At 38.3% G+C, this 20,488-nt stretch overlaps 1 protein-coding gene across 1 annotated transcript in view; it reads right to left on the bottom strand.

The window, feature by feature from the left end:
* LOC124553572 (amyloid beta A4 precursor protein-binding family B member 1-interacting protein) overlaps nucleotides 1-1,215 on the bottom strand; it is a 528,575-nt gene extending 527,360 nt beyond the window's left edge. Inside the window, exon 1 of the mRNA XM_047127415.1 lies at nucleotides 977-1,215. The gene's annotated coding sequence lies outside the window, so the exon portion shown is untranslated. The remainder of the gene's footprint in view (nucleotides 1-976) is intronic.
* Nucleotides 1,216-20,488: the final 19,273 nt, after the last annotated feature.

A 20,488-nucleotide genomic window follows, 5' to 3' on the forward strand; every position in this document is an offset into this window, starting at 1 on the left:
AATCATAAAAAAAAAAAAAAAAATAACAGGGAAGCGATACATTACGAGCCTGTTGGGGCTTCATACGTAGTCCCACCACGGCGCAATTCCTGACACGAGAGAGCCTGCTACAAAACGTAGAAACAATAGTGGGCGAAGACACGCAATAATTGCTTGCGTTTATAACGCTGTGTTTAATCATTTTGCAAATCTATTTTAACTTTGTGGCCAATTTCGACAGAATCTAAAAGAGGGAAGTCGCGAGGCTGATCCTGAAAAAATAGGTTAGAGGAGGCGTTGGGTAAAGGATAGGGATGTATTAACCTGCGTAATGATAACCAGATACTCACCGACTGAACTACTGGAGAGCAGCAAGTCTAGATTAATAATACAGCTTTTACGTAATTTTTTTCTGCGAGAACAATCAGCAGGTTTTCGTCGCTGCTCACTACTCCGATAGCCACACACTCATTCACACCACAGTTTGCGTGTCTCCCACATCCATTGAGACGCCAATGCATTACTCAGAAACAGGTCACCCATGCGAAGCAAGCATTTAATTTACGTTAATCACGCCCGGTGTTGTAATGGTGCGCATTAAAAATATTAAAGTCGCGCACACGACACCGGCTTGCTGAGGAAGTTTAGAAGATTAGGTCACACACGCACACACAGCATTGGCTGCGAGGAAATCAGTGCTAGCAAACGATGGGTCGGGAGAGACAGAAAAAAATTGAGGAAGAACGCAATGCAGTTTCGCGAGCACATCGATACTGCAGCTTATGGCTGCTCTGCCGTGCCTTGCACTTTGTCCCCCGTGTGACTAGCCCGCATAGCTGACTGAATCATCCCGCATTCCCTGAGAAGAAGCCACCACGACTACCCGGCGTATTACATCATCACGAGCACGAAAATCGGTTACTGTCAAGACGAAATCGGGGCCAGCACAGTCATTGACAGCCAGAGGTGCAGCTCGGCCAGGCCGCAGAGTACTCACCAGGGTAAAAAGATGAAAGGCAAAGACGTGGGCGTGACTGGTCGACAAGCAGCCGCCCGCTGACTTCCGAGTTTCGTGCGAGGATCGCGAACAAACCGCCGGCACTCACTCACTCGCGACACGATCTGATCTCGCGCACTTCACTTCACATCGCCCTGCGGCGCACACACTCTTCTCCACTCTAATAAGCTGTCTGCCACTGCTATGGCGCCCACGCAATCCGTGCCTTCTGAGAACACTCGCCGTCTCCGCAGTTCTACGAACTTTGGACAGCAAGAGATGCCACACCGTGCTTGCGCTGGCAGCGCCGCTTCGGCGAGAGACAAATGAATAAGTAAAGTTTAGTTGCATTTGCTTGACAGCTGTCACATTACTCGTAACTGTTAATCTAAATTGCTGTATTGTTGGATTACATCTAAACAGGCCGAAGAAATCAACATTTGTCCCTCCATTCCTTAACAAATAGCATGTTACATACATTTTTGAAAGACATGTAGTCAAACAGTCCCGACTCTTAACTTGTAGGTTAGGAATATGTTTTCTAGTAACACACCGACCTTAGTGAAACTACTTTATTTTCCGCTTTTAATATAAAGCCCCCACTCCCAAGGGCTACATAAAATTCTATTTTGATTACATTTGCTTCAGATTATGATCTCCATTTTGTCGCGAAAGGTGAAAAAGTTTCGTGATTGTACTTTAAATAATGAAACAGGCTCTGGGCGTACATTTTATAGCCAAATAAAGGTGATAAATTGAAGCAGATGTAACGTACAGAAAAATAAGTGTAGTTATTCGAAATTTAACGCAATCTTTATTGGATCCGTGGACAACAGAGCATTGTATGACTAGGAACATACTACATTCCCCTACGTACAGCTCACGTAGCTACCGTGGGAATAAAATTACAATAATTACTGCACGCACAAAGGCATTAAAACAATCATTCTTACCGCGCTCCGTACGTGAATGGAACAAAGAAACACTAATAACTGGTACAATGGGACGTACCCTCTGCCACGCATCTCATTGTGGTTTGCAGAGTATAGATGCAGGAATCAAGTCAAATTTTTATCACAGAAAATTGTACATATTTTAATAGCTGCCATATATCGAATTAACTACATCAAAAATCTACACTTACACTACATTAAATTACAATTTTGATTACACCATTTATGTTATATGTCATTTCCATATGATTTCAGAAGTTTTTCTCTCACTTTTAACAAAATATTTTGTGGTTTATGTGACTACATCTCCATTTTGTATACTGTATTACATTGAAATTTATCCAAACAAAAAAATAATGAGGCCTACAACACACTGTATAAAATAAAAAAGAAAGAGTACTGTAGTTTTATCAGAGAAACTAAAGCATCATTCATCAGGATGTCTATAGATATGGGAAAGAACTACTCAAAAGGTTTATGGTCGTTCATTAATGGAGAGAGAGGAAAAGTAACAAATCGGGCAGAGGACATCTGCCCACTGATGAGTGGGAAAAGCAACGCAAACCCTCTAGAAGTAGCCAATACTTTTAACAGATATTATATTACTGTAGCAGACGAATTAATAAGTCAAAATAAAACAAATGCAGTAAGTAAATTGTTAAACCCCCCACATACAAATCATACTATGGTTTTCATACCTACAACAGATGCAGAAGTGTCAAACCTAATAAAACAACTTAAAATTAAACATTCTTCTGGCTTGGATGGTGTCACATCACATCTCATAAAGGAATGCAGAGAATGTATATTAAAACCATTGACACACTTGCTGAATGCTGCGATAGAAGAAGGTATATTTTCAGATTCACTGAAAGTAAGTAAAGTGAAGCCAATATTTAAGAAAGGGAACAGGGATGAATTAGGAAATTACAGGCCAATATCATTGATCTCAACATTTGCTAAAATCTATGAAATGATAATAAAGAATAGAACTGTAAGTTTTATAACAAAGTACAGTATACTACATTCATCACAACATGGTTTCAGAGAAGGGAAGTCAACAAAAACAGCATCAACAGATATAATTGAGCACATTCTTAATTTACTTGACAGGCAACAAAAGACTTGTGAGATTTTTATGGACCTATCTAAGGCATTTGATTGTGTGAACCACTCAAAATTAATGATGAAATTATATCAGTATGGAATTAGAGGAAAATGCTATGACATACTTAAATCATACATTACAAATAGGAAACAATGCACAGAAATCAGACATACTAGTGGGGGAAATATAACAAACTACATATCTGAATTACAAACAGTTTAACACGGTGTGCCGCAAGGGTCTGTGCTTGGGCCAATACTATTTATACTCTACGTAAATGACTTCCCTAGCTATATAAATCAGAAACTTATAATGTATGCTGATGACACAACAATCATTTGCACAGCTGACACAAAGGAGGAGCTTGAGAAGGAAGCTCTCCTGACTATTGAAAATGCAAATAAATATTTAACACAAAACAACCTGTTAATGAATCAGTCTAAAACAATGAATGTAGTATTTCAGACCAAGCATAGTGAAAATTATAATATAAATGTTAATATAAATGGAAAGACTATTAAAGAAGTAACCAGCACAAATTTTCTAGGAACTATAATACACTCCTGGAAATGGAAAAAAGAACACATTGACACCGGTGTGTCAGACCCACCATACTTGCTCCGGACACTGCGAGAGGGCTGTACAAGCAATGATCACACGCACGGCACAGCGGACACACCAGGAACCGCGGTGTTGGCCGTCGAATGGCGCTAGCTGCGCAGCATTTGTGCACCGCCGCCGTCAGTGTCAGCCAGTTTGCCGTGGCATACGGAGCTCCATCGCAGTCTTTAACACTGGTAGCATGCCGCGACAGCGTGGACGTGAACCGTATGTGCAGTTGACGGACTTTGAGCGAGGGCGTATAGTGGGCATGCGGGAGGCCAGGTGGACGTACCGCCGAATTGCTCAACACGTGGGGCGTGAGGTCTCCACAGTACATCAATGTTGTCGCCAGTGGTCGGCGGAAGGTGCACGTGCCCGTCGACCTGGGACCGGACCGCAGCGACGCACGGATGCACGCCAAGGCCGTAGGATCCTACGCAGTGCCGTAGGGGACCGCACCGCCACTTCCCAGGAAATTAGGGACACTGTTGCTCCTGGGGTATCGGCGAGGACCATTCGCAACCATCTCCATGAAGCTGGGCTACGGTCCCGCACACCGTTAGGCCGTCTTCCGCTCACGCCCCAACATCGTGCAGCCCGCCTCCAGTGGTGTCGCGACAGGCGTGAATGGAGGGACGAATGGAGACGTGTCGTCTTCAGCGATGAGAGTCGCTTCTGCCTTGGTGCCAATGATGGTCGTATGCGTGTTTGGCGCCGTGCAGGTGAGCGCCACAATCAGGACTGCATACGACCGAGGCACACAGGGCCAACACCCGGCATCATGGTGTGGGGAGCGATCTCCTACACTGGCCGTACACCACTGGTGATCGTCGAGGGGACACTGAATAGTGCACGGTACATCCAAACCGTCATCGAACCCATCGTTCTACCATTCCTAGACCGGCAAGGGAACTTGCTGTTCCAACAGGACAATGCACGTCCGCATGTATCCCGTGCCACCCAACGTGCTCTAGAAGGTGTAAGTCAACTACCCTGGCCAGCAAGATCTCTGGATCTGTCCCCCATTGAGCATGTTTGGGACTGGATGAAGCGTCGTCTCACGCGGTCTGCACGTCCAGCACGAACGCTGGTCCAACTGAGGCGCCAGGTGGAAATGGCATGGCAAGCCGTTCCACAGGACTACATCCAGCATCTCTACGATCGTCTCCATGGGAGAATAGCAGCCTGCATTGCTGCGAAAGGTGGATATACACTGTACTAGTGCCGACATTGTGGATGCTCTGTTGCCTGTGTCTATGTGCCTGTGGTTCTGTCAGTGTGATCATGTGATGTATCTGACCCCAGGAATGTGTCAATAAAGTTTCCCCTTCCTGGGACAATGAATTCACGGTGTTCTTATTTCAATTTGCAGGAGTGTAGATAAACATTTGGCATGGGGGGAGCACATAGATGCACTGTGTAAAAAGATAAACAAACAGATCTTCATCATGCATAAAACAGCTAAGACTGTGGGTGATAAAGTCCTCAGATCAATGTATTATGGACTTGTCTTCCCACATTTGTCTTATTCAGTTCAAATATGGTGAAATGCACAAGCTGGCTACCTAAAAAGAATATTCACAATTCAGAAAAGGGCAGTGAGATGCATTGCAAAAATACCACCAAGACAGACCTGTAGGCAAGCTTTTGTACACTATAATATAATGACAGTGTATTCACTGTATATATACCAAAGTATAATGGTGGTAAGGTCAAGTGATAAACACCTTCTAAATAAAGATGTACACAAACACGGTACAAGAGGAAATGAAAATTACTACATGATAAACAGAAATCTAAAACTGACTGTGACTGCCCCAGAAGAAGCAGGCAAAAGGTTCTTTAATAAACTCCCCAAAATCATTAAAAAAGAAACAGATCTAAAATGTTTTAAAAATCATTTGAAACTATATCTCACAGAGAAATGTATATACAGTTTGAGTGAATACTAAGATGGTGTTTAAATATATCATTACTGAAATTACCTGTAAAAATTATCATTTCTGTATGTTTTTTTTATTTGTGTGTACGTATAATGAGGAACATGTAAAACCTTTGTATGATTATGGACTATTTCTGTTTAATCATCTGTTTCATTTATATATATATTGAAATCAAGTTTGATGTTAATAGGCTATTGTATGACACACCCAATACTCTCAGCTGGATTTTCAGCTGGAGTCCATGGGCAAAGAATAAATAAATAAATAAATATGAAATCGTACATATTATAGAAACAGATTTTTTGAAATAATATTTAAAGCGATTTTTCAAGTACCATTTTAATTTTTCTCTCATTATTATTATTATTATTATTATTATTATTTATTTTATGGCCTTCATTGGACCACTATAGTCAAAAGTACAAAGTTGTAAACAAGTTGTTACACAGGGATACAATTTGGCTCAACAATAACTTAATATGATATTTAGGTAATATAATTATTAGAGTCTATTCTTATATGAAAGGTGTTTTGCTCTTCTGTCTGCCCAATATTTCTTCATTCTTTCAGATAGTTTCTTTCTTTCTTCATCTGAGACCACTCTTCCTGTACTCCTTTTATTGATTTTCATTTGTAGCCTGGTTTGCGGGTCTTGCAGTATTCTGGTTTTCTCTGTCTTGTTTTTTAGGTCATCTACTGTAATTTGGAGTTCTTTTATGTCTTCCTTAATTTCTGTGATCCATTTAATGTTGCTCTTGCTATTCCACAATTTTTGTATTATTTTTTTACTAATTCTGTTTTCTGGAGTTCTCATCAGATGTTCAAAGAATGAGATGTGTTTCTTCCTGATCGTGCACATGACTGGTTCTATTTTCTTATATATTGTTTCATTTGATGCTATTCTCCAGTGTCCATTTATTTTATACTGTTTATTTATACATATCCTAATTATTCTGCTTTCTATTTTTAGTATTCTGTCAATTTCTGCTGTATTAGTTGTTTTGAAGATAGTTTCAGTTGCATACGTTATTTCTGGTTGTGTAACTGTTTTATAGTGTTTTAATTTTGCATCTATACATAGGCATTTTTTGTTGGATGTAGTTTTGGTAATGTAATTTGCGTAGTTCAGTTGTTTTTATTCTATTCTGCCAAGATGGCTTCTCATTTAGATTGTATGTTATTATTTCGCCTAAATATTTAAATTTATCAACGTTTTTGCTTTCCTGTTCTCCTATTGTCATTTTGTTTACAAGTGGTGGATCAGTTAGCATAATCTCTGTTTTTTCAAATGATATTCTAAGGCCTACTTTCTCTGCTATTTCTTGTAGCGATTTCACTTGTTGCCTGGCTTCTTGAACAGTGTTGGCTAGGAGAGCAAGATCATTAGCGAATCCCAAGCTGTTTACACTAATATCATCTTTTGCACTTACAATTCTTATCATCTTTGGATTGTCCTTGTGCTATTCTCTCATTATGTATTCGAGTGCACAGTTGAACAGTAATGGTGATTGGCAGTCACCTTATCTTAAGCCTGTTTTTATGAGGAATGGTTCCGAGATTTCTCCTCTAAACTTCACTTTTGATTTGGTGTTGGTTAGAGTGAGTTGTATTATTTTAATTAGTTTTGAATGGAGTCCTAGAGTTCTTAAAATTTTTAATACTGAAGGTCTTCTTAAAATCTACAAATGTTATTGCCAGAGGTTTGTTCTGTTTCTTGTAGTATGCCATAATCAATTTTAAACTAATTATCTGCTCCGCACAGCTTCTCCGTGGTCTGAAACCTCCCTGATATTCCCCTAACTCCTGTTCTAATTGCTCCTTGATTCTTTCGTATAGGATCTTGGATAGAATTTTGTATGTGCAATCTAGGAGAGAGATTCCTCTGTAGTTGTCTAGGTTGCTCTTATCTCCCTTTTTGTGTAGTGGGTGGATGATAGCTGTCGTCCAATGTTCGGGGAATCATTCTGTTACCCAAATTTTTGTTACAGCCATGTGTAAGGAGGTCTTGGCTGTGTCACTTGTATATTTCCACATTTCATCAAAAACCTGATCTTCTCCAAATGCCTTATAATTTTTTTGTTCTTTAAGAATTTTTTCTACTTCTTGGGAAGTTGGAGCGTCTAGTTTGTTAGGTTTGGTTTTTATTGGGGTATTTACGTTGATTTGTAAGGGTTCTTTGGGTTACTCGTAATTCAGAAGTTTGTAAAATGCTTTTGCCATGATTTCTGCATTTTCCTTGTTACTGTATATCATTCTTCCATCTTCATCTTTCACTATTAGTGTAGGGGCCTCATATTGTTGTAGTTGTTTCCGAAAGATTTTGTAGTAGTTTCAGGAGTTTGTTTTATGATACTTACCTTCTATAGAGTTTATAATATCTTTATGGAATCCTCTCTTGATTCTTCCAACATTTTGTGTGAATTATTTTCTTTCATTTTTTAGGTTGATGGCATTTTTTTCAGTTTTATGTGTTTGAAACTTTAACCATGCTTGGTGTCTATCTTCATGGAATTTGTCACATTCTGATGTCCACCATGCATGTTTCCTTTGTGGGTTCAATGGAGCTAGATTCTCTGCTTCTTTTTTAAGATTAGGCACTAGTTGTTCTTGATCATCTGTTAATTTGACGGTTTGTGTTATTTGTTGGTATTTATTATTTTTAATTAGCTGATGCGGGTCAAACCTCCTTTTTTTAATTAGGTTTTCCGGTCCTCTTCTTTAATGGAGTGAGTTTGATTTTAATTTTAACTATATAATGGTGTGAACCTGTGTCTACTCCTCTCAGTACTTTAACATTGTGGATCTCCTTATGAAAATTTTTGACCATACAGACATGGTCTAGCTGCCACTCCCCCACCCTCCAGTCTGGATGTTTCCATGTTTTAAGTTTACTTGGTTCCTCTTAAAGTACGTTGATTTAGATATAAGGTTGTGTTCTCTGCAGAGTTCTACAAGTCTTTGACCGTTTTTGTTTGTAAATTTATGTGGACTCCATTTTCCAATTATATCTTTATATTTCCTTTCTTTTCCCAACTGAGCATTGAAATCTCCCAATAAGATTTTTACATTCTTTTTATTTACTCTGATCACAGTTTGTTCTAGGAGGTCCCAAAATTTATCTATCTCTTCCCTTGTTTTTGTTAGACAATTTTTTTCATTTGTTGGGGCATGAGCATTTATTATTGTATAGGTTTTATTCATTGTTTTAAAGCTTAGAGTCGCAATTCTTGGTGATACTGCTTGGAAATCCGTTACTGAATCTATTATTTTTATGTTTGCTAAAAACCCTGTTCCAAACTGGGGACATTGTTTCATTGCCCTCGGTCCTGGTATCCCATTATAAATTCTGTATCCTTGTGATTCAAATGGATCCTCTGTGGTGTTTCTCATTTCTCGGATCCCTGTTATTAAAATTTTTTGTTTATTTAGTTCATCTGTGAGCTCCTTGAATTTTTCGGTCTGAAGTAGTGAGTTTATTTTGTGTGTTGCTATATAATTTATTTGCTCATGTTTAATCTTCTTTTTGTGTTTTAGTGTGCATTTTGACGGTTGTAAACGCTCCGATTCGTTGCTGTCTTCTAGCTGACTACCCACTGAATCCGATGTAGCCTTTTCCTGCCTTTTTGAGCAGGACGGTGGAATTTTTTTCCTAAAAGACCTTTCCATTTTTGACTTTCGAAGGTTGTCAACCTTAGTTGGAGCAAGCTCCGATTTACAACTATGGTTGTTAACCGCAGGGGATTTTTCTCTCAAATATGAAAGGAGTATTTCTAGGGCTTGTGAACCTGGATAGGATGGCTTTGACTTGAATTTCATGGTGACGTGTCTGGGCTCATGGAAGTAGTACTGTTTCCTTGCGTCACAGTTTTGTTGTTAAGACAGGTGGTTGGCCAAGGTCTTGATGAAGAAACCATCCTGGCATTTGCCTGAAATGATTTTGGAAATCCACGCAAAGCATAAATCGGGAGTGCTGGACAGAATACATTCCATCCTCCCAATTACGAGGTCATTGTGTTAACACCTGCCATGCCTCATTGCGTTGGTCCCCATTGTACAGTGCTCTCTGATCTGCACACAGTTTCACTGTCCATCACTGCACTGCACACACAGAAGACATGTGCCGGTGACGGCAACTGTGGAACGTGCCGCTATGCTCCTCGCACTAATTTTTGTCTGTTCGAAAGACTGACTCTGTGCCTGTCAGCGTGCCACTACTTCTCGTGCAGATATTTAGCTCTTCCCTTCAGTCCACACGAAAGGTTAAAGTGCTATTACGGTGTCAGCAGCTCTTCTGCCGGGTGCTACTGGTGGAAATTAATTTCCATCAGTTGTAGCCAATTGGGTGACAGGGTAGAATAGCCGATGAGAATCGCCGAATCTAATGTCTCATTTCAATGGAAAATACGCGTCCACGAGTTATGTTTTCGACACAGATTGTGTGGGACTGACGATTATCGATTTGGCAATTATGGTCGGTTAGTGGTTTTCGTGTGTGTATTTCTTGCACTGTACATTTCTCGGATTCACTGTACATTTCTTGGTATATTGTTTCGTATTCCAGTGTTATACTGTCGCTGTGAGTTGATGATGCCGACAAAAGTGGCCAAAGGAAAACTGAGCACTGTAATGGTCCAGTCAGCAGTGTAGCGCTGTGGTTGTTCCGAAAACTTTGTGGGGTATTTTTGAAAAGTTCCGATTTCTGAGGTTGTCATTATGCAGATATCTAAGAGTCCTGGCAAACCTACATATATAGCATTGGTAGACTTAGAGAAAGCTTTTGACAATGTCGATTGGAATACTCTCTGACAAATTCTGAAGGTGGCAGGGGTAAAATATAGAGAGCGAAAGGCTATTTACAATTTGTACAGAAAGCAGATGGCAGTTATAAGAGTCGAGGGGCATGAAAGGGAAGCAGTGGTTGGGAAGGGAGTGAAACAGGGTTGTAACCTATCCCCGATGTTATTCAATCTGTATATTGAGCAAGCAATAAAGGGAACAAAAGAAAAGTTGGGAGCAGGTATTAAAATCCATGGAGAAGAAATAAAAACTTTGAGGTTCGCAGATGACATTGTAATTCTGTCAGAGACAGCAAAGGACTTGGAAGAGCAGTTGAACGGAATGGACAGTGTCTTGAAAGGAGGGTATAAGATGAACATCAACAAAAGCAAAACGATGATAATGGAATGTAGTCGAATTAAGTCGGGTGATGCCAGGGGATTAGATTAGGAAATGAGACACTTAAAGTAGTAAAGGAGTTTTGCTATTTGTCGAGCAAAATAACTGATGATCGTCGAAGTAGAGAGGATATAAAATGTAGACTGGCAATGGCAAGGAAAGCATTTCTTAAGAAGAAAAACTTGTTAACATCGAGTATAGATTTAAATGTCAGGAAGCCATTTCTGAAAAAATTTGTATGGAGTGTAGCCATGTATGGAAGTAAAACGTGGACGATAAATAGCTTGGACAAGAAGAGAGTAGAAGCTTCCGAAATGTGGTGCTACAGAAGAGTGCTGAAGATTAGATGGGTAGATCACATAACTAATGAGGAGGTATTGAATAGGATTGGGGAGAAGAGAAGTTTGTGGCACAACTTGACCAGAAGAAGGGATCGGTTAGTAGGACATGTTCTGAGGCATCAAGGGATCACCAATTTAGTATTGGAGGGCAGCGTAGAGGGTAAAAATCGTAGAGGGAGACCAGGAGATGAATACACTAAGCAGATTCAGAGGGATGTAGGTTGCAGTAACTAGTGGGAGATGAAGAAGCTTGCACAGGATAGAGTAGCACGGAGAGCTGCATCAAACCAGTCTCAGGACTGAAGACCACAAGAATAACAACAAGAGTCCTGTTTGAATTTTGTTTGTGCGACAACATTTTCCACAATATATTCCACTGTGCTGCTTCGTAATTTCATACACTGCACCTCACGGGCCGGTTGCGGTGGCCGAGCGGTTGTAGGCGCTTCAGTCTGGAACCGCGCTTCTGTCCCGGTTGCAGGTTCGAATCCCACCTCGGGCGTGGATGTGTGTTATGTCCTTAGGTTAGTTAGGTTTAAGTAGTTCTAAGTTCTGGGGGACTGATGACCTCAGATGTTAAGTCCCATAGTGGTCACAGCCATTTGAACCACTTCGTGAAGACTTTTTCCAAACACTATTTCCTCATCGGTTTTGCCATCTCCCCATCATTCGCTGTGCAAACAGTTACCAATTGCAGCACACAGTGTAAAAACTGCTCTCACTGTAAGTGCACCTGGAAAGATGAGTGGGATGTTGAACCCGGGACAATGACGAGACATTACTGTCATGCTCTATGGATCTTGGCATACGATTTTCTTACATAAATGTTGCAATACTGTAATGTGACATTAACCCCTTGCCCGAGTCCTCCAACTAATCTTCGTGTACGAAGTATACATTACTTTTACAAAGAACATTTTAGTTGCTTTTTTTAAACAGATGTATTTTAGTAATCCTTTTCATCTCGGGCAGCTTATCATATATTTTTATTCTTTGATAGAAAATGCTATTTTAATTGCTTTGGTTGTTTTTTCCTTGGTAAATGTAAGTCCAAACTAGGTCTTGTACTACCTGTATGTATAGGACTCTTTGTGAAATACTTAGTTTCCCTGACATATACAATAGATTATTAGGTGTAATGTGCACATCATATTATTGGATGTACTGTCTCGGTGTGGTAAGGGTACATAGTTTCTTAAACGTTTCTTTATGACGAGCCCACTTACAACTTCTAGTTGTTATTCTTAGGGCCCTTTTTTGCTGTTTAAAAATTGTGTCCATATTTTGTGCCACTGATGCCCAGAAAAAAGTGTTGTAGCTACAAACTGAGTATTAATAAGAATCTACCCAGAAAAGAATCCCGTAGCTAAAACTGAGTGTTGTAGGAATTGAATGTCACCACCAGACAGTTGATGTTACTATCTGATGACAAAACCGTATGAGCAAAAGGTGCTGCTGCCATTCTTTTTACCAGTGTCAATGTGTGTTCACTCCGTGTTAATTCGTAATCAATATTTATCCCTAAAAATTTTGTTATACAGTCTATAACTTTGAGAAGTTTAGGCAGGCAGGTGCTAAAGAGGTCCAGAACTCACCAGATTCTCACAACAGTAAAGTCAATAATTATGTTACCATATTTAACCAAAATATTGGTGGATTAAAGAAAAAAGTAGATTCTCATAAAAGTAAAGTAAAAAATAATGTTACCATTTTTCACCAAAGTATTCTGGGATTGAAGAATAAAGTAGACGAGCTCCTGGTTTGTTTAGATGACATTGAATCTGATAATGTAATAGATATACTATGCCTGTCTGAGCATCACATTTTGTCTGATATGGAAAAGGTAAATATCAGTGGTTATAAACAAGCTGCACATATGAGTAGAGAGAATAAGGTGAGAGGAGGAGTTGCCACATATGTCAAAAGTTATCACTGTGTAAAAGGCTTAGATACAAAAGAGTTTTGTCTAGAGCAACATATAGAAGTACGTGCCTGTCAACTTAAACTGAAGGAGGGCTCTTTTATAATTGTAACAGTGTATAGGTCCCAATCAGGAAACTTTCATTTATTCCTGGAAAACTTGGACGCCTTGCTGTGCTACCTGTCAGATAGGGGAAAACAAATTATTATTTGTGGGGACTTCATTGTTGATTCACTGAAAGAGTGTAATAGGAAGAATGACCTGGAAGTCTTGCTTGGTTCTTTCAGTTTGACATCTGTCATTAATTTTCCTACTCGGGTAGTAAAGGACAGCAGCACATTGATAGATAACACTTTTATAGACCGAGATAGGTTTAAAAACATAAATTCTTGACCTGTTGAGAATGGCCTTTCTGATCTTGATGCTCAGCTAGTTACAGTATATGCCATAGCTCCATTCAGTAATTCAAAACTACCCTCCAAAGTTGTGCATTCAATTAATGACTCAGAGAAAATCTTCAGCAGTTAGACTGGGATGAGGTGTACAAGAAACCTGATGCTAATTTAAAATATAACTTATTTCATGATACACTTGTAAGAGAATTTGAAAATTGTTTCCACAAGAAAGGTGTTAAATCTAATTATAAGAAACCATGCAAAAAAACCTTGACTTACTAAAGGAATAAAAATATCTTGGAACCACAAAAGGGAACTGTATCTAACAACAAGAAAGAGTAATGACCCAGAAACAGCCAAATATTATAAAAACTACTGTGCTATATTAAGAAAGGTTATTAAAAAGTCCAGAAGCATGTGCATCATGTCTGAGATTAATACCTCTGATAACAAAATTAAAACAATTTGGAATATTATTGCAAGGGAGACAGCAACCAAGAGTACAGTATGACGGCATCACCATCAAAGCGAATGGAAACTCGACAAACAACAAGCCAGAAGTTGAAAACATTTTGAATAATCATTTTTTAAATGTTGTAGAGAAAACAGGATCTAAATGTTCATTAGAAGAAGCAAGGCAGTTAATGGAAGAGGTCTTACCCACACAATTTGATACATTTGAAATTCCACCCACCTCTCCTTCTGAAATTAGGAAGATGATAAACTCTCTCAAGAATAAAAGCTCACATGGAATTGATGGCATTTCCAGCAGGATAATAAAAGCTTGTTCCCAAGAAGTAAGTGGGATTCTTAGCCACATATGTAATAGCTCTCTGAAGCAGGGTATGTTCCCAGATAGACTGAAGTATGCCATGGTTAAACTACTGCATAAAAAAGGGGATACGTCTGACGTCAACAACTACTGCCCAATCTCTGCCTTATCCAAATTTCTTGAAAAAGTAATGTATTGTAGAGTAGCTTCACAACTATGTAAAAATAAAGTTTTAACAAAATGTCAGTTTGGTTTCCAGAAAGGTTTTTCAACAGAAAATGCTATATATACTTTCACTAATGAAATATTAAATGCTCTGAGTAACCGGAAGTCACCCATTGGGATTTTTTGTGATCTATCAAAGGCTTTTGATTGTGTAAATCATGGAATACTTCTAGATAAGATCAAGTACTGTGGTGTTAATGGGACAGCGCTCAAATGGTTTAAATCATACGTAACTGGAAGAGTGCAGAAAGTTGAAATAAACAGTTCACATAATATGCAAAAAACTGGTGATTTCTCAAACTGGGGAACAATCAAGAATGGGGTGCCGCAAGGTTCGGTCTTGGGTCCTCTGCTGTTCTCAATATATATTAATGACTTGCCATTCTATATTCACGAAGATGCGAAGCTGGTACTTTTTGCCGATGATACAAGTATAGCTATCACACCCAACGGACAAGAGTTAACTGGTGAAATTGTAAACGATGTTTTCAGAAAATCATTAAGTGTTTCTCTGCAAATGGGCTCTCATTAAACTTTGACAAAACACAGTATATACAGTTCCACACAGTAAATGGAATGACACCATTAATAAATATAGACTTTGATCAGAAATCGGTAGCTAAGGTAGAATATTCAAAATTTCTGGGTTTATGCAATGATGAGGGGTTAAACTGGAAAAAAACTCACTGAAGATCTTCTGAGACTTTTGAGTTCAGCTACTTATGCTATCAGGGTCATTGCAAATTTTGGTGATATACATCTGAGTAAATTAGCTTACCACGCCTATTTTCATTCTCTGCTTTCGTATGGCATCATATTCTGGGGTAACTCATCGTTGAGTAAAAGAGTGTTCATTGCACAAAAGCGTGTAATCAGAATAATTGCTGGAGCTCATCCGAGATCATCCTGCAGACACTTATTTAAAGAGTAAATAAGTTATACAGAACTGCAACCAGTCACTTTTTTGAATTATTATGTTTTATTCCATGAACCGGTTTTCAAACCTTTTCAGGAAGTTACATCATTACTGGTAGTAGCATAATGGGGGTGCTGGCTCTATGGCAGAAAGATGGGTCACATTTTAATGTATCGCCATGGCTCTAGCTTATCTGTCGATATGGATGTAAATTTAGTTTCTACGTACTGCGACAGTATAGGCGGCTTTTTTCGGTTAGTGTCCAACTGTCTGCCTCCATTTTGATGGTCAGTAGTTTTATAAGGATACACACTTCGACACAAACTATATTAGTTTACACTTTGACAGCGAGACTATTCCAGCATCCAGCATGCGCTTCACAACTGTTGCTTGTAACAAAAAACTTGACAGAAAGATATGGCATAGGCCTACTTTGTACAGAGATGTAATTTGTTGTTCTTTACATGTATTAAAGTCGATATAAGGGCAAGTATTTTAATCAGAATAACATGAGAGCACACGATAAAATAAATAAATAAATAACTACAAGAACAAACTTTAGGTGGTCTGATATCTTATTTCTATTTTTTTTTAAATTGCAGTTATCATGTTTGGCATTAACATGAATACCAAGGAATCAATAATACAGAGTTATTGTATCTGCATGACTAGGACCTTTATATTTAAATTAATAACAGATCTTCAGATGAACTGTTGACTTATTTCTGTTGCTGTGTTAACATGATCTGAGGTATTATCAAGAGCAGATTCTGTTTATTTTAGCTAAAGGTATATGTATAAGAGTTATAGTGATTGTAATGGACTAAAGCTGTTTGTATGTCTGTACACTTCATATTTAAAAAATCATGAACAAAAGTTCTTCAACTGTTGACTTATTTTTATTCTTACTTTAGAGTGATCTGGAATATTGGTAAAGGCAGCTTTTGTTTGTTCCAGCTAGAATTAATATGTATAAAAGTACTGATTTATGTTAGCAGTAGAGGGCTTGAACATTTAGAGATATAGTACCAGTTTTATTCAGTGGTAGGAGATTACATTTACACCAGTGTAGTTAGGACGTAAGGAGAGGAATTTGTTTCTCAGTTCAGTTTGATCATTCGGTAGGTAGTCAGGTGATGTATTTGTGTAGATAAATATTTCAGTTTCTTCAAGAAGGTGAAGTATTGTGCCTTTGTTGGCAAAATGTAGTATTCGGAGATTTTGTTCTGTGTTGTTTGCAGAATGATTGTGTTGGGCAAGATGTGAGGCAAAGCTGGACTTGTTCGGGTTGTTAAGACGGAGTGCATCAATGTGTTCTTTAAATCTTGTTGTGAAGCTTCTGCCAGTTTGTCCAATGTAGAAGCTTGGACACGAGTTGCAAGTGAGCGTCTGTACACACCTGACTTTTGATACGGTTGTATAATGGTTTCAGTGCTGTGTATGATTTTATCTTGTATTTTGTTGTTGGTGAAGAAACTTACTTTTATGTTGTATGTCTTGAAGAGGTTGGCAATTTGGTGAGAAATCTTCCCTAGGAAAGGCAGGCTAACAAATGTGGTTTTCTTGTTTGTGGGTGGTTGTTCAGCAGTTGGTTGATTTAGTTTTGCTGTATGGATTAGTTTATCTATTATTGCAGGGCTGTACCCATTGGTGGAGGCAATTGATTTAATAATTTCTGTTTGTTTTTGTCTTTCACTTGTGTACATTGGGATTTTAAGTATGCGATTAACCATTGTTCTGAAGAATGTTTTTTTATGTTGGTCTGGATGGCAAGAGGATTTGTGTATGGTAACATTGGTTGTTGTTGGCTTTCTGAAAATTTGAAATTTATGCTTTTGATTTTTATTCGAGATTGTTAGATCAAGATAGTTAATGCCTTCTGGCGTTTCATGTTCTACTGTGAATTGGATTTTCTTGAGTATTTTATTAAGTTCTTTGGCTAGATTATCTATTTCTTCTGTTGTTCCATTGAACAGAATGAGTGTGTCATCAACATAGTGTTTGTAATAAAGCAGCTTATCTTTTAGTTGGGTTTGGGACCTAAAAAAGTTATTTTCAAGGTTATTGATATATTTGTCTGCTAGCAAGCCTGCAAGACTACTCCCCATTGCCAGTCCATCTTCCTGAATGTAAAACTTGTTGTTGAACAAGAAGTAGTTGTGTGACAATATAAGTTCCAGGATCTCTATGAGTTCATAGACTTCAGCTCTACGCATTGTCCCATGTTTGAGTAGGTTATTTCTTACTAAAATAATTGTTTGAATGGGAAAAATATATCTAAAAACAAAGATGATGTGACTTACCGAACGAAAGTGCTGGCAGATCAATAGACACACAAACAAACACAAACACACACACAAAATTCAAGCTTTCGCAACCAACAGTTGCTTCATCAGGAAAGAGGGAAGGAGAGGGAAAGACGAAAGGATGTGGGTTTTAAGGGAGAGGGTAAGGAGTCATTCCAATCCCGGGAGTGGAAAGACTTACCTTAGGGGGAAACACACACACACACACACACACACACACACACACGAGAGAGAGAGAGAGAGAGAGAGAGAGAGAGAGAGAGAGAGAGAGAGAGAGAGAGAGAGAGAGATATCTCTGCCCAAACTCTTTGCCTTTACAAATGTCTGCTTGTGTTTGTGTATGTGTGGATGGATATGTGTGTGTGTGTGCGAGTGTATACCTGTTCTTTTTTCCCCCGAAGGTAAGTCTTTCCGCTCCCGAGATTGGAGTGACTCCTTACCCTCTCCCTTAAAAGCCACATCCTTTTGTCTTTCCCTCTCCTTCCCTCTTTCCTGATGAGGCAACAGTTTGTTGCGAAAGCTTGAATTTCGTGTGTATGTTTGTGTTTGTTTGCTTGTGTGTCTATCGACGTGCCAGCGCTTTCGTTCGGTAGGTCACATCATCTTTGTTTTTAGATATATAAAATAATTGTTTCCTTGACAGGTATGTTTGTATATAGGTTTACTATGTCAAGAGATGCAAATTTAGCTGTGACTGGGATGGCGATATCTTTTATACTATTGATGAGCTCATAACTGTTTTCAATGGAGCAGTTATTTTCAAAAACATATGCCTTGCGGATAATATCATTAAGTTTTTTGGTGATTTTATAGCTTCAGCTATTGATGGAGTTCACAATGGGACGTATTGGACATTCTGGTTTGTGGATCTTAGGCTGTGATCTCAGTTTTGGTGCTGATGGGTTCATCACTGTACAGTGCTTTGCAACAAGAAGTTGCAGTTTTTAAGAAACTTTTTAATTTTACCATGCAATTTGGGAGTAGGGTCATATGCTATTGCCTTCATATTATTCTTTCTGAAGAATTCACAAGTTTTGCTAATATAGTCTGATTCATACATGACAACAGCTGTGCTACCTTTGTCTGCTCTGACAACGAGGGCATTTTCAGCTGAAAGTTTCTTGTTTATGTCACATAATGTCTTATGTTCAGTATTCATCTTATTGTACATTTTGTTCTGGTGAATGCTTCTCATAAAAAATGTTGCTTTTATTTAGTGAGGGGGTAATGTGTGCTTAAGGCCTTTGTTTAACAGCTTTAATTCATTAATACTGAAGCATATTTCTGTAGTATTTATCACTTTATCAAAAAACTTATGTTCTGTTTGAGAAGAGATAATCGGGGACTTCACTGCATTCTTTGAAATTAGAGCATTTATCTTTTTCTCATGTCTATGTAAGATGATAATATGTTCTTTGTTGACATATATATTGACATAGTCTAGGAAGACCATGAAGACATGAACAACAAGTTTATGGCTAAGTTCTAAGTGCATATTATACAACTTTGAATTGAGCAGATCTTTCTTTTTGTAAAGAGACCTAATTTCAGTTTTTAACCAAATAATTTCACATCGTGCTTCTGCTATCTTGGCTGACATACTTTGACTCGTTATTTTTGTTCTGATATAATTTCGAGTCACGTTTTCTGAGAGAGACTTTTTGTTAAATCTTATTGCAAGGATGGTTTTCATTAGTTTAATTTTACATTACCGAAATTCGCGCATTGTTCTAATTACCTGGTGTGGTAGCAACAGATTATGCTTATCCATTACGGATATTTTAGAACCGTGACTGTATATTGAATGTAAATAAGTTATACAGAACTGCAACTTCCTGAAACCATCTGAAGATGAACCTGAAAAGGTTCGAAAACTGGTTCAAGGAACAAAACATAATTATTCAAAAAAGTGACTGGTTGCAGTTCTGTATAACTTATTTACATTCAATATACAGTCACGGTTCTAAAATATCCGTAATAGATAAGCATAACTTATTAAAAGAGCTAGAGATCTTCACTGTAGCCTCACAATATAAGTTATATTCACTTATGAAAATTGTTATTAACAATCCAAACGAATTCAAAAGTAATAGCAGTGTACGTGGCTACAACACTAGGAGGAAGGATGATATTCACTACTCAAGGTTAAATCTAAGTTTGGCTCAGAAGGGGGGAAAATTTACATTTTCATCAGTTATTATCCCAAGGAATTTTGTGTATGATTTCTGTTATGCTCCTGTCAATGCAAATGTTGCTGTTTTAATTTATTTGTTTTTTAGTCTGAAATTTAAATCAAGTGTTTTAGCAATGTTGTTATGGAAATTTGTTCCAGCAAATGTTTTAATAGCATTATTTATTTCCAACTCGACTTCTATTTCCCCATTTTCTGTGTCGGTCTCATTTATCACTACAGTTGTCTCTGTATTACATTCCCCGTTACACCGAACATATCTGTTTATACTAATATTTCTGGATCGACACAGTCAGAAGCCTCTGTTAGATCCGTAAATATTTCTACACGTATATTATTAAGAGTATAAGTTGTTTACGATGTTCTCAGTGATATCCACGATTGCACGTATCGCACATTTATCTTGGTGGAAGTAAACCTGGCTCGATAACCCCGTATGTCGTCAGAAATGTAATGAGTCCGTGTGTAAATTCATTCAGATCTTTTTGGTGTGACTGGTAGAACAGCAGTGGGTCTATAGTATTCTGGTTGCTATTTTTTTCTTCAGTTTTGTGTCAGTTTTTAATTTTTGTAGATGATAATCCAGCAGTACACATCATTTTGTTTCTCTTGGGCTTTTTATTATCTTTGGTGTTCCTTCCTGTCACTGGATTTAGAGACATA

This window comes from Schistocerca americana, chromosome 11, assembly GCF_021461395.2.
Source record: "Schistocerca americana isolate TAMUIC-IGC-003095 chromosome 11, iqSchAmer2.1, whole genome shotgun sequence".
Taxonomy (NCBI): Eukaryota; Metazoa; Arthropoda; class Insecta; order Orthoptera; family Acrididae; genus Schistocerca; species Schistocerca americana.